Below are 13,296 nucleotides of genomic sequence, written 5' to 3' on the forward strand. Positions count from 1 at the left end.
TCCCTCTCTCCCTGAAAGGAAGTGAGGGGGAAGCGCATGCTCCCTGCAAGGCAGAGGCGGGAAAGGATGGCGTCAGCGACTCCAACGCTACTCCAATCTCCTGGGAACAAGAGGGGGGAGGGTGACAGATCGGCTAGCGTACTTTCTGTGCCGCAGTCCCAGGGCTGTCCCTGTGCTCAGGGTCACCTGGATCGCCGTAAGCGTGGACATCATTGTGCTAATTCCCCAAGTAAAGGCTACCTCAAGGACCAACTGCCTTCTCTGCCTGTGCACCTGTCAAGGAAACCTAGGTAACCCGAGCGAAGGGTTCTGCTTTGGGATTATTCTGGGATATGTGCTCCAGAATCCCTTTTTCTACTTCACCTGTGAAAAGGTAGATATAATCCTTAGAAAGCCCTGCCTTTTGTGATTGGATTTACATATCAAGTGTCCCTCTGTACTCTTATTTGTGCCTCAGCTCTATGGAGTCTTTTTAATTGGAAAATCAAGAAACATTCTTTCATATAGATTGCTGCAACACACTCTCACTCTCCTAGATGCTGAAACAGAACTAAAGGGGAAAAAAAATCATTGCCTGTTCCCCTAGAGTGAATAGCCTCATCAGTCCTGAGTAGGTAGGCAGCAAGGGCCAGTTTTATTCTAAAATTACCCATTCTCACCAAGGAGGACAGCTGCCCTTTCCCCACCACCACCACCTAAAAGTGAACAACAACAACAACAAACCAGCTGCGCTTCTGTAAAATTCTTCCCCAGGACTCATTTTGCCTAAAAATCTGTTTTTTTCAGGGGACCTGGAAGAGAGGGGATAGTAATGAAAAACATTTTTCATCATAACTAGGTTAAGGAGGTGCTTCCTATGTTCTGAAAATATTCCCAGGAATCTAAGATTATTATGTAATAAAAGACTTGTACAGATGAAAGCAAGCAACACTACTGCAAGCAGGGTGCTGAGTAAGCTCTTTAGTCTCATTTTTAAACTGCTTGGATACTTTCCTTTGGACTTTAGCATGCTGGGAACTAGTCTGAATAATGATGAAAGGAGAAGGATTCAGCACAATCAGGCCTTTGATTTCTGCACCCCTGCTTTTCAAGGAGAAAGTCAGTCATTCAAGTAACTAAAAACAAACAAAAAACAAACTGACAAACAAATCTCCCTCCTTCTGGAGGTTTTTGAGTTTGGAAATCACTCAAATACTTCCTTTAAGAATCAAAAGAGTACTTTTTTATTGATTATGCTATTAAAGTTGTCCCAATTGTTCCCCCTTTGGCCCCCTCTACCCAGCACCCCCTAACTCCCTCTGGTGATCCCTCCTCCTTTGTTCATGTCCCTGGGTCATGCATATAAGTTCTTTGGCCACTCCACTTCCTATGCTTGCTCTTAACATCTCCCTGACTATTCTGTACCTACCAATTTGTACTTCTTAATCCTATCATTTCCCCTCTTTTTCCCCAGACTGCAGTCACCACTGACCACCATCCTAATGATCTCCATATCTATGATTCTCTTTCTGTTCTGCTTGTTTGCTTAGTTTATTTTGTAGATCAATTGTTGATAGATACATATTTATTGCCATTTAACTGTTCATACTTTTGATCTTTTTCTTAGATAAGTACCTTTAACATTTCATATAGTAATGGCTTGGTAATAATGAACTCCTTTAGTTTTTTCTTGTCTGGGAAGCTCTTTATCTGCCCTTCAGTTCTAAATGATAGCTTTGCTGGATAGAGTAATCTGGGTTGTAAATCCTTGCTTTTCATCACTTTGAATACTTCTTGCCAGTCCCTTGTAGCCTACAAAGTTTCTTTTGAGAAATCAGCTGACAGCCTTATGGGAACTCCCCTGTAGGTAACTACCTGCTTTTCTCTTGCTGCTTTTAAGAGTCTCTCTTTATCTTTAACTTTTGACATTTTAATTATGATGTGTCTTGGAGTGGGCCTCTTTGCATCCGTCTTGATTGGGACTCTCTGTGCTTTCTGAACTTGCAGGTGTATTTCCTTCGCCACGTTAGAGAAGTTTCTTTTTTCGTTATTTTTTTCAAATAGATTTCCGATTTCTTGCTCTTTCTCTTCTCCCTCTGGCACCCATGTGATGTGAATGTTGAACCTCTTGAAGTTGTCCCAGAGGCTGTTTATACTATCCTCATTTTTTTGGTATTCTTTATTCTTCTCATTGTTCTGATTGGTTGTTTTTTGCTTCCTTATGTTCCATATCATTAATTTGATTCTCAACTTCATGCACGCTACTGTTATTTCCCTGTAAATTCTTCTTTATTTTAATTAGGGAGCCTTTCATTTCTGACTGGGTCTTTTTAATGCTTTTGGTTCCTCATTAAGTTCTTTGAGCATCCTTATAACCAGTGTTTTGAACTCTGCATCCAATAGATTGCTTTTCTCCATTTCATTTAGTTCTTTTTCTGGAGTTTTGACCTGTTGTTTCATTTGAGCCATGTTTCTCTGTCTCCTCAATTTTTCAGTCTCCCTGTGTTTGTTTCTATGTATTAGGTTAAGTTGCTATGACTCTCTATCTTGGTTGCGTGGCCTAATGTGGTAGGTGTCCTGTAGTGTTCAGTGGCACAGTCTCCCCTATCACGCAAGCTCAGTATTTGAGGTGCACCCTTTGTGTGGGCTGAGTACACCCTCCTCTGTAGCTGAGCTTTGGTTGCTGTTGGCAGGTCAATGGCAGGTATTTACCCAGGTCAGTCTGCTACAAGAGTTGGCTGTGACCACTGACCACCATGCTCTACCCTCCGTGGGGGATCACTTGTGCAGGGGCAGGGTGATGATCCTCCAACATGGTCTGTAGTTGTACACTGGGTGCAAAGGCTCTGCAGTTTTCCAGGTGATGCAGGGCAAGGTCAGCTCTTACATGTGTTTTGCCCTGAGCCATCCTGCCTTGGCTATAAAGCAATCTGAGATGATTGCTACTTGTGCTGGGCTTAGAGATTCCCAGGCAAAGCCAAGCTCTGCATCTAGGCTGGCTGCTACTAGTGTCAGGCCTGTGGACACCTAGCAAGTGGTATGGGGCCTAGGGGCTCACTGAGGCCAGCTGTTGCTTATTTGAGAGGATTTAGAAAGTTGTGAAGCCTAAGCCAAGACCTGAATTCATATGGAAAAGTCTCTGTTAACAGCTTACGTGTGCCTGTAAATTGGGTGGGACAGAGTCTCAGGTGATCTCCAGGGCAAGGCAAGTGGTGTTAGCCAGGTTGATGGAGTCTCAGAAATGATACCCACCAGCCGGCAATGTGGCTCTATGGCGGGAGGGCTCAGAAAAGGGACAATGGCCTCTGCCTGCCTTTCTGTCTGGGAGAAAGCTATCTCCCAGCTCTTGCCTTAATGCCTGACACTTTAGTTCCTCCCTGTATTCCACTGATGCCTTTCAAGCTGCTACCCCAGTGCTCAAGCTCAGAGGGAGTGAGTCTGATTAAGTCCGTGTGTGGGTTCTTTAAGAGGAACTACTTGGAACTCCAGCAGTTTCTTCCACTGACTCAGTCCCTGCTCGTTTTGCAGCCAGAAGTTAGGGGACTTATCTTCCTGGCACTGGTACCCGGGGCTAGGGGGCCTGGCATGGAACTGGGACTTCTCGCTCCCTAGATATTCCTCCTGAATTTTTATCCACCACACATGGGTGTGCGACCAGCAAGTTCTGCATCTCCATCCCTCCTACCAGTCCGGATGGGTGTGGTTTCTTTAATTCTGTAGTTGTCAGATTTCCATTCAATTTCTGATGGTTCTGAGTGATGGTTATTCTATATTTTACTTGTAATTTTGATGTGGTTGTACGAGGAGGTGAGCCATGTTTCCCTGTGCCACCATCTTCACCAGAAGTCTAAGAGTACTTTTAATCTAACAGTTACTTTAAAACACATAATTGTTTCTTGGCAGGGATAACACAGCATTATTATCTCAGTATACTGCATTAAAATTTTTTAAATCATAATTGAAAATCCCAGCTGAGATAAGAGTAAATTTCTTGTATCCTCTTCTTTAAAACAGAGATAGTAGGCTCCATTTACCTCACAATGTTATTGTGGAGATTGAATGGATACACATTTAGATCAAGTAATTTTAATGCGAGGAATATTTTGACACAGACTAAAGAAATGTCATGAAATGATTTCAGCTTTTAAGAAACATTACCAAATATTATGTGAAGTAGCCATTCACTGAATCTGAGACTGTCACTAACCTTGCTCCATCCTTTGTGCTGTTGCTGACTCAATTGTCCCCTCAATATGTGTTTGAAGTTGGGAGAAGCTCAGGACGGAAAGAGATAAAATAAGGCTGGTTGTTGAGGACATTGCATTGCTTGCCAACAATAAAAAAGGTATTTGACTTTTCTCTGCCATTTGGACTGAAATTGACTATGTTAAATGGACACTAAATGCTAAGAATATTTTATGTTTCTTATCAAATGAGCTGTGGAGCACTGAGTCAATTGTAAGTATGCATTAGTTTACATTTCTCAGTCTTATGCATGTTTTGCTGAATTTAGTATTGGTTTATCAATGGAGTAATCCTAAGTTTTATTTATTCATTCATTCATGTAACAGATGTTTATTGAAATGTACCAGGTATTGAGATAATTTCTAAGTATATAAAGACAACTAAGTTATGATCACTGGTCTTATAGTGTAATAGAAAGAATGGACTGTGATTTTAACAACAATAACAACAACCACCACAACTATTTACTAAGTAGGTTTCATGTGCTACACATTTATCTCATTTAAATATAAGTGAACGAGTAAGCACAAGTGTGTGCTTTGGGGTCCCTGTTGTATGTGCAGAGTTCAGGTTGTATGTAAAAATGAAATGAAAACTTTGGTCAGCAAAGTTTTCAAGGAAAAAATACCTTTATTCTTAATAATAAAAAGATTAAAATATTTGATTATTGTGTGTAAGCACACTGTGAATGTTGAATGACATAAAAATATATGTCGTAATTGTAAGACAAGAGTCACTGACACAGATCAGGTGATCATAAAATAGACAACACACATGCCCAGTGAACTGAATGCTGCGTGCGTAGGCATCAGCATGCTCATGGATTGATTGTCGTTTGCTCATTCATTAGTGAAGATGCCTTTTGAGCTGAAATTTGAAGATATATTTGAAAGATGTTTTCATTTATTATGGAAAATATTGATACATTAGTTATTATTGCATATTCTTTAAAAGTATGGACTTCACAAACTTGCAAGTCACCCTTGCCCAGGGGCCATGCTAATCTTCTCTGTATTATTCCAATTTTAGTATATGTGCTGCTGAAATGAGTACTATTGCATATTTTATTATTAAAAAAATTCAAACACAAAGTAGAGAATATATTGAAATGGACCTCCATGAATTTGTTACCCAACTTCAATAATCATAACTCATGACCATTCTTTTTATTTTGTATTTCCAACCACTTTGCACCCCCAATGGATTATTTACCCATAAAAATCCCAGACTTCATATCACTTCATCCATAAGTATGTTAGCATGTTTACCTAAAAGATAAGGATTCTTTTTTTCCAACATTGCTGTAATACCTTTATCATACTTCATAATAATAATACTACCTTAGTATCATCAAATATCCAGTCAGAGTTTACATTTCCCCACTTGCATTATAAATATTTTTACAGTTGGTTTTTTTGGACCAGAATCCAAAGGAGGCCGTGCATTGCATTTGGTTGGCATGTGAGAGGCACATAGGTATGTAAGACTGGAAAGGTAGATGTTGCCAGGTTTTCTTTGACTTCCCCAGACAATTTAGTTGCTTCCTCAGAATACTGCGCACACTTCCAATAGAGCATGTATCCCACTGTGCTTTTTGTACATGCTTCTTTTCTTCTTATTTCAAAAAATATATATACATCAAAGGAAAAATTCTGAAAATACAGGTGAGCAAAAAGGGAAAAAAATAATCTGATAGAAATAACCACTGCTAACTTTTGGTATATGTACTTTTGGTGTGTGTGGGTTTTTTTTACTAAAAAAAATATTTTGTGCATATATCCATAAAATCATTTGTCTGATTGTAATTAACTGCTTTCATATCTAGCTATCAATCCCTCTAAACTGTGAACTCCTTCAGGAAAATGTTCTTGTCTTACCCATCTTTCATTTCTCACCCCTTCTTACAGTATCTGGAAATCCATTTGCTTAAATCAATGAAGTGACAGAGGATTGCCTGTCTACCTTTGGTCTTCAAATGCTGAGATTATTATGGCTCTCACACAGTGGAGGATCGTGACAGTCTTGCAGTGCCAGGAGCTGCCAGCTCCTTAAAGGTCTCTCAACCACTCTGCCAGTGTGACTCTCCACGAAATACCTTATTACCAGGGCTTAGTCCTTTACATACATATCTTCCCTAAGAAGCTGCATTTTTAGGAAGACCTACTGTCTTGGGTTGCGTTTCCTGGGAAGCGGACCCTGAAGTGGAGATGAGCATGCAGGGAGTTTATTAGGGTATGCTCTTGAATAAACAACTACGGAAGGGAAAGACTGGGAAAGATGCAGGATTTAGCAGAGGGGGAAGTTAAGCTGCAAAATAGTTTCAATGGAAGCTTCAGCCAATCTGTTCTGAGTTGAAGCTAGAGGCATAAGCATTTACTCTTGCATAGATCTGTCATTGGATGTAGGCCTTCCCAGCAAGGAGTTATAACCTGGATGCAGTAGTTCTTTTCAGCAGCTGGGGGAATATGTTCTTCTGTCCTGAAGTGAGATCTGAGCAGTGCATCCCAAAGTTCAGCACATACACCCTGACCCCCTTATTTAAAGTCGTAACCCCTGCCCCTGCTTCTCCCTCCTCTCCCCTGCCTTATATTTATTTCTCCATCGCACTTATCACCTAACATACCATACCATTCACATACCAAAAATTGATTTTATTTTTATCTTTCCCCCCAGCTACATTGTGTGACTTTTTTCACCAACTCTATATCCTCGTTTTATTCATATCATGGTTAAATATTAACAGCTTATGTTAGGCCACAGGTGCTCCTGATTGACCCACTTTTATTTGCCTGCTCTGATACTGCTGTCACTGTTGCTGCTGCTGTCACCGTCTCTGTCACAGGCCATTGCAGTTAGGTTAGATTGTGAGATTTTTGTGGACAGGAGTTTTTGTGTATATACTTTTTTTTTATTGCTGTACTTTGAGCATCTAGAATAGTGTCTGACATAAAGCAAGTGCTCAACACATATTGATGCCTGGAAAATGCCTTAAAATGCCCCAGAAAAATACATATAGTTAGATAAATAGAAAAGTAGAATTGCCCATTAGTTGATAATTATTGAAACCGGGCAATGAGTCCTCAGAAATTCTATAAATTATCCTCTCAAATTCTGTATGTAATTGAAATTTGTCATAATAAAAAGCTTAATTTTTTTTCTTTTAAATTCACTGCTCACAAGTGGAGAGAGTAATAAGAGAGATTGTTTTTCTTTTTTGCTCCGAAAGACATTCTGAAAATGCAAATAAATATCTTCCTCAGTGGAACAGAAAATCAGTATCTTTGCTCTGGGGCTCCAAAGCCTGTCCTCCAGCCACCCTGGTAGGCATGCTGCTGCCATGGGGACCCTGAGTGACTTAGCTGCCATGCCCCTGCAGGGTTAATGGTGCAATTTCATTTTCTTCTCCCAGGATGCCAATATTTTACAGACATTGCAGAATTAGGCCAGCATTCTTTGCTAGACACTGCATAGACACAATTAGACAGGACTAATGCATTTTGAGAACTAAGAGTGATCACTGAATTTCCCCTCTTGTCAGTCATGAGCAGTGGACAGAAGCAGGCTGTGGGGGAGTGCTCACCTCTCCCCGAAGTGGAGGGCATGTTGACCCACGGGGCTGGGTAGAGAGGAGGGGGAGCAGTTACCTCTTCTCTGCTGCCTCTTTCAAAAACAAATCTCCAAGAGAGGCCCTGCCTGCTAATGGCACCTGCAGCCTCTCTGACCTTATTTCCTCCCACTCAGCCCCAGGCCCCTGAGCTCTAGCTGCACTGGCCTCTGCTGCTCCTGACATGGTCAGACATGCCCTTGTGTTGGCACCTTTACCATGACCTCCTCCTCTGCCTGTAATAGTCTCCACGTGGCTCACTCCCTCACCTTTTCCAAGCTTTAGCTCGAATGTCACATTCTCAGTGATGAATTATTTTAAATTGCACCCACTTCTACCACCCCTGCACTCACAACCCTATTACCTTGCTCTACTCTTTTATTATTCCTTGCCACTTATCCCTTTCAAGTATATAACTTATTTATCCATTTCTCCCAACTGCCTATAAAGATGCCTGGCACACAAATAGTGATTGAAAAAGTGGAATGAATAAATGGAGCTCAGAATGCTGTGTTTCTCAGTGTTCATACATTAAGATTTCAAAAGTCAGTCCTGGTTTTAACTGTTACTGTCAAATCTCTATGTTTCCCTTCCTCTTACCCTAAACCTTCATTTCTCCAGTTCATGCTTTAAAACAACCAGAGCGACCTTTTAAAACTACGTCTGATCATAGGTAAGGGTGGAGTTTGGGCAAAGTCACGTGGAAGGTGCAGCACCCTGTGCCTAGTCACAGCTGGGAGCGATTTTACCAACCAAGGCCTGAGAGCTGTATGGGAGGGCCGCTGACAGTGTCAGTAAAGGATGCAGCCAAGAAAATATTGCGTTGGCCAAAAAGTCTGTAGTTTTTTTCTATATAATAAAAAACACATTTTTCATTTTCACTAATAACTTTATTGATTTGGCTATTTTGAGTATTTTGGCTTTCTCCCACGTGGTATAATGTTGATTGTTCTTAATTAATGTCTCGATTTGATCACTATCAACTTCAGCTGGTCTACCTGACTGTGGAGCATCATCCAGCAAGAAACCTCCAGCTCAAGACTTTGCAAACCACTTTTGACACATATGATCAGTCACAGCACCTTCTCTATACACTGCACAAAACTTTTTTTGCTTTTCAGTTGCATTTTTACCTTTCTTGAAATAATAAAGCATAATATGCTGAAAATGTTGCATATTTTCTTCCATCTTCAATATTAAAATGGTTACACAAAACTTCACCAATTTTGGTGAATTTTTTAAAATGCTTTTTTAAAATGCATGCTGATATGATAGCTGTTACAATACAATCTAACAAAACTGTTTTGAATGAAGTTAAAGACAACAAAGTGCTACTAGAGCCAGTTGGAAAAAAAACAAACAAACTTTTTGGCCAACCCAACAAATCTCCTGTTGTCCATGTCCATGAGTCATTTTTCCTTTTTGCTTGATGTCTGGTGATTGTATGGGGGGAGGGAGGTATAAGGCAAACAAATGGTAATGGAAAAAAAATACAATAAAAAATACATTTAAAAAAATCTAAAAAGAGGAAAATAAATATTCTGACTCCATTCTCCTCCCTTCTTCTCATCTCCTACCAGTGCCATCCTGTGGCTGAACTCAACCAGGAACCAGAGGACAAGGGAACCACTGATGCCATCCTTAGGAGCCAGCCGTCTTGGGACGGGGTGGGTGGACAACAGATGTCGAGGGAGAGGAAAAATTAAAAATATTTATTTTTTTATCTCCTGTCATGCTGTTTATATCATTCCTAGGATATGACAAGCTTTCCCTAAACTTGGGACTTTTTTTACTTGCTTTTTCTTATGCCTGGAGTGCTCCTTCACATAGCTAGCTCCTCCTTATCCTGGTAAATGACCCTTCCTCAGACAAGCTTTCTCTGATCAATGTCCTGCCTTATGGAAATCAGCTGTAACTGGGGTTCAAAACAAACAAATACTCACAAAAACAATTGTCCAAAGATTTTTTCAAGAGATATTTGAATAAATTAAGGGATATAAATAATTTTTAGCAATTCTGAATTTCATAAAAAAGGACAGTTGTTATCACATTCTACAGTGTATGACAAAAATGACAACCCAAATATTATTGAATTTTGTATTGCATTTCATAGAACATTGTTCTTTTAAAAATAAAATTTAGGGACTTCCAGCCAAGATGGAGGCATAGGTAGATACACTTTGCCTCCTTACACAACCAAAAGGAGGACAACAAATTTAAAAACAAAAAACAACCAGAACTGCCAGAAAATCGAACTGTATGGAAGTCCAACAACCAGGTAGTTAAAGAAGAAACATTCATCCAGATTGCACCACAATGCAGGAATGTGAGTTGCCCTGCACTGGTGAATACATAAGGCTCTGCCCTTGGCACAACATAACAGGTGTGCCAAGACAAAGAAATATAGCCCAAATGAGAGAACAGACCAAAACTCCAAAAAAAAAGACTAAGCGATGAAGAGACAGGCAACCTATCAGATGCACAATTCAAAACACTGGTAATCAAGATGCTCACTGAAATGGTTGAGTATGGTTGCAAAATAGAGGAAAAAGTGAAGGCTATGCAAAGTGAAATAAAGAAAAATATACGGTGAGCCAACAATGAAGGGAAGGTAACTGGTACTCAAATCAATAATTTGGAGCAGAAGGAAGAAGTAAACATTCAACTAAAACAGAATGAAGAAACAAGAATTCAAAAAAATGAGGAGAGGCTGAGGAACCTCTGGGACAACTTTAACTGCTCCAACATCGAAATCATAGGGGTGCCAGAAGGAAGAAGAAGAGCAAGAAATTGAAAACTTATTTGAAAAAACAATGAAGGAAAACATCTCCAATCTGGTGAAGGAAAGAGACGTCCAGGAAGTCCAGGAAGCTCAGAGAGTTCCAAAGAAGTTGGACCCAAGGAAGCACACACCAAGGCACATTATAATTACATTACCCAAGGTTAAAGATAAGGAGAGAATCTTAAAAGCAGCAAGAGAAAAGGAGACAGTTACCTAGAAAGGAGTTTCCATAAGACTATCAGCTGATTTCTCAAAAGAAATCTTCAGGCAAGAAGGGGCTGGAAAGAAGTATTCAAAGTCATGAAAAGCAAGGGCCTACAGCCAAGATTACTCTATCCAGCAAAGCTATCATTTAGAATGGAAGGGCAGATAAAGTGCTTCCCAGATAAGGTCAAGTTAAAGGAGTTCATCATCACCAAGCCCTTATTATATAAAATGTTACAGACTTATCTAATAAAAAGAAAATCAAAACTATGAACAGTAAAATGACAACAAGCTCACAACTATCAACAACTGAACCTGAAAACAAAAACAAAAACAAACTAAGCAAAGAACTAGAACAGGAACAGAATCACAGAAATGGAGATCACAGGGAGAATTATCGGTGGGGAGGGGGAGGGAGGATATGGAAAAAGGTACAGGGAAAAAGGAGCATAAATGGTAAGTACAAAATAGACAGGGGGAAGTTAAGAATAGTATAGGAAATGGAGAAGCCAAAGAACTTATATGTACAACCCATGGACATGAACAAAGTGGGGGGAATGCTGGTGGGAGGGGAGATGCAGGGTGGAGGGGAATAAAGGAGAAGAAAATATGGGACAACTGTAATAGCATAGTCAATAAAATAGACTTTAAAATTAAAATGGTATTCTTTATCCATTTATTGATTAAAGGTTTGTAGAACTTTTTCCCTAAAAAAAAAACACATCCTTGTCCTTTACTTTTTTCTATTTGTATATTACTATATAGTTAAATATTTAATATAGTCATATTGTCACTATTTACTTTATAGCTTCTGGGTTTGAATATTTTACTTCAGACCATGAAAAATATTAGTTCTATCTTCTAAAACTCCTTAGATTCTACATATTGATTTTTAACTCACCTGACTATTTCTTGTATAATGTGTGAAGTAGCTCTCTATATTTGTTTTATTTCAAGTAATAGTGGTCCATGCACCTTGTTTGTTGAATAAGCCTTATTTTACCCATTGATTTGAAATATCAACTTAATCATATATTATGTTGTTAGATATATACGTTTGTCTCTAAAATGTTCATTATATTTCATTGATCTACTTGATTATTTCTGTGCTGGTGTCATGTTGGTTTAATTGTTGAGACTTTATAATGGTTTTCAATTTTTTAAATATTTTATAATTAACTTTGACATTTAAAAAAATAAATAAAGTCAATCTGCATTTAAGAAAGAAAGAAAGAGAGAGAGAGAGAGAGAGAGAGAGATGGCACTCCTACCTTTTGGGACAACATGGATGGAACTGGAGAACATTAAGCTAAATGAAATAAGCCAGTTGATGAAAGACAAATACCATGTGATCTCACCTATAAGTGAACTCTATTCAACGAAATAAACTAATGAACAAAATAAACCACAGGCACAGAAACATGGAGCAGACTGTAAGTGACCAGAGGGGATGGGGAAAGAGGACAATGGTGGAAAGAAGGGAAGGGACTAGACAAAGAACATGTATGAATGACCCATGGACATGGACAACAGAGCGGGAATTGACTATGGGAGACGGGGGTGGGGGTAGGTTGGTGGAGGGGGGTAATGGGAGAAAGATTGAGACAACTGTAATAGAATAAACATGATTTTTAAATTTAAAATAAAATAAAATAAAATATTAAAAAACAAAAAAGTTAAAATATGTAACTAAATATTTAATTCCTATATCTATGTTTAATTTTCATGCACATAAATTCACAAACCAGGAAAAACCCTTTATTGTATGATTCCTACATTGCCATCACAGAATATGGCCATTTTAACCACCTATAAATGTTAGAAGCAGTCTATTCTTTTTTTATTTTTTAATTTTTTTTAATGTGTAGAGTTTTTAAAATTTATTTTATTTATTATTATTTTTTAAATTAATTAATTTATTTTTTCAAATACATTTGTCTCTACCCACCCCGCACCACTTTCCCTTGCCCCCTCCCTCCCTCCCTCAGCTCTTCCCCTTTGGTTTTGACCATGAGTCCTTGCTATATGTTCCTTGACTTTCCCCTTCTCTTCCTTTTCCCACCCCCACTCCCTCCTTCCCTCTTGTCTCTGTTGGTTTCTTTTCCTTTCAGTATTGCTGGTCTTATTTTCCCTGCATCTTTGTATTGTTGGTTAGGTTCCGCTTATAGGTGAGATCATATGGTATTTGTCTTTCGCCCCCTGGCTTATTTCGCTTAGCATAATGCTCTCAAGTTCCATCCATGCTGTCGCGAAGTTTAGTAGTTCTTTTTTTCTTTCTGCTGCGTAGTATTCCATTGTGTAAATGTACCATAGTTTTTTGATACAGTCATCTATTGATGGGCATTTAGGTTGCTTCCAACACTTGGCTATTGTAAACTGTGCTGCTATGAACATTGGGGTGCATAGGTTCTTTTGAATTGGCATTTTGGGATTCTTAGGGTATAGTCCCAGCAGAGGAATCACTGGGTCAAAAGGCAGTTCC

At 39.2% G+C, this 13,296-nt stretch overlaps 1 non-coding gene across 1 annotated transcript; it reads right to left on the bottom strand.

Annotated features, from left to right (window-relative positions):
• Positions 1-5,173: 5,173 nt before the first annotated feature.
• Positions 5,174-5,277, bottom strand: LOC129064506 (U6 spliceosomal RNA). The gene has a single exon (XR_008528484.1). It is a non-coding gene; the product is annotated as a U6 spliceosomal RNA (small nuclear RNA).
• Positions 5,278-13,296: the final 8,019 nt, after the last annotated feature.

Source organism: Pteronotus mesoamericanus, unplaced genomic scaffold, assembly GCF_021234165.1.
Source record: "Pteronotus mesoamericanus isolate MK-2021 breed Mesoamerican mustached bat unplaced genomic scaffold, CSHL_Meso_final contig_164, whole genome shotgun sequence".
In the NCBI taxonomy this organism is placed as follows: domain Eukaryota; kingdom Metazoa; phylum Chordata; class Mammalia; order Chiroptera; family Mormoopidae; genus Pteronotus; species Pteronotus mesoamericanus.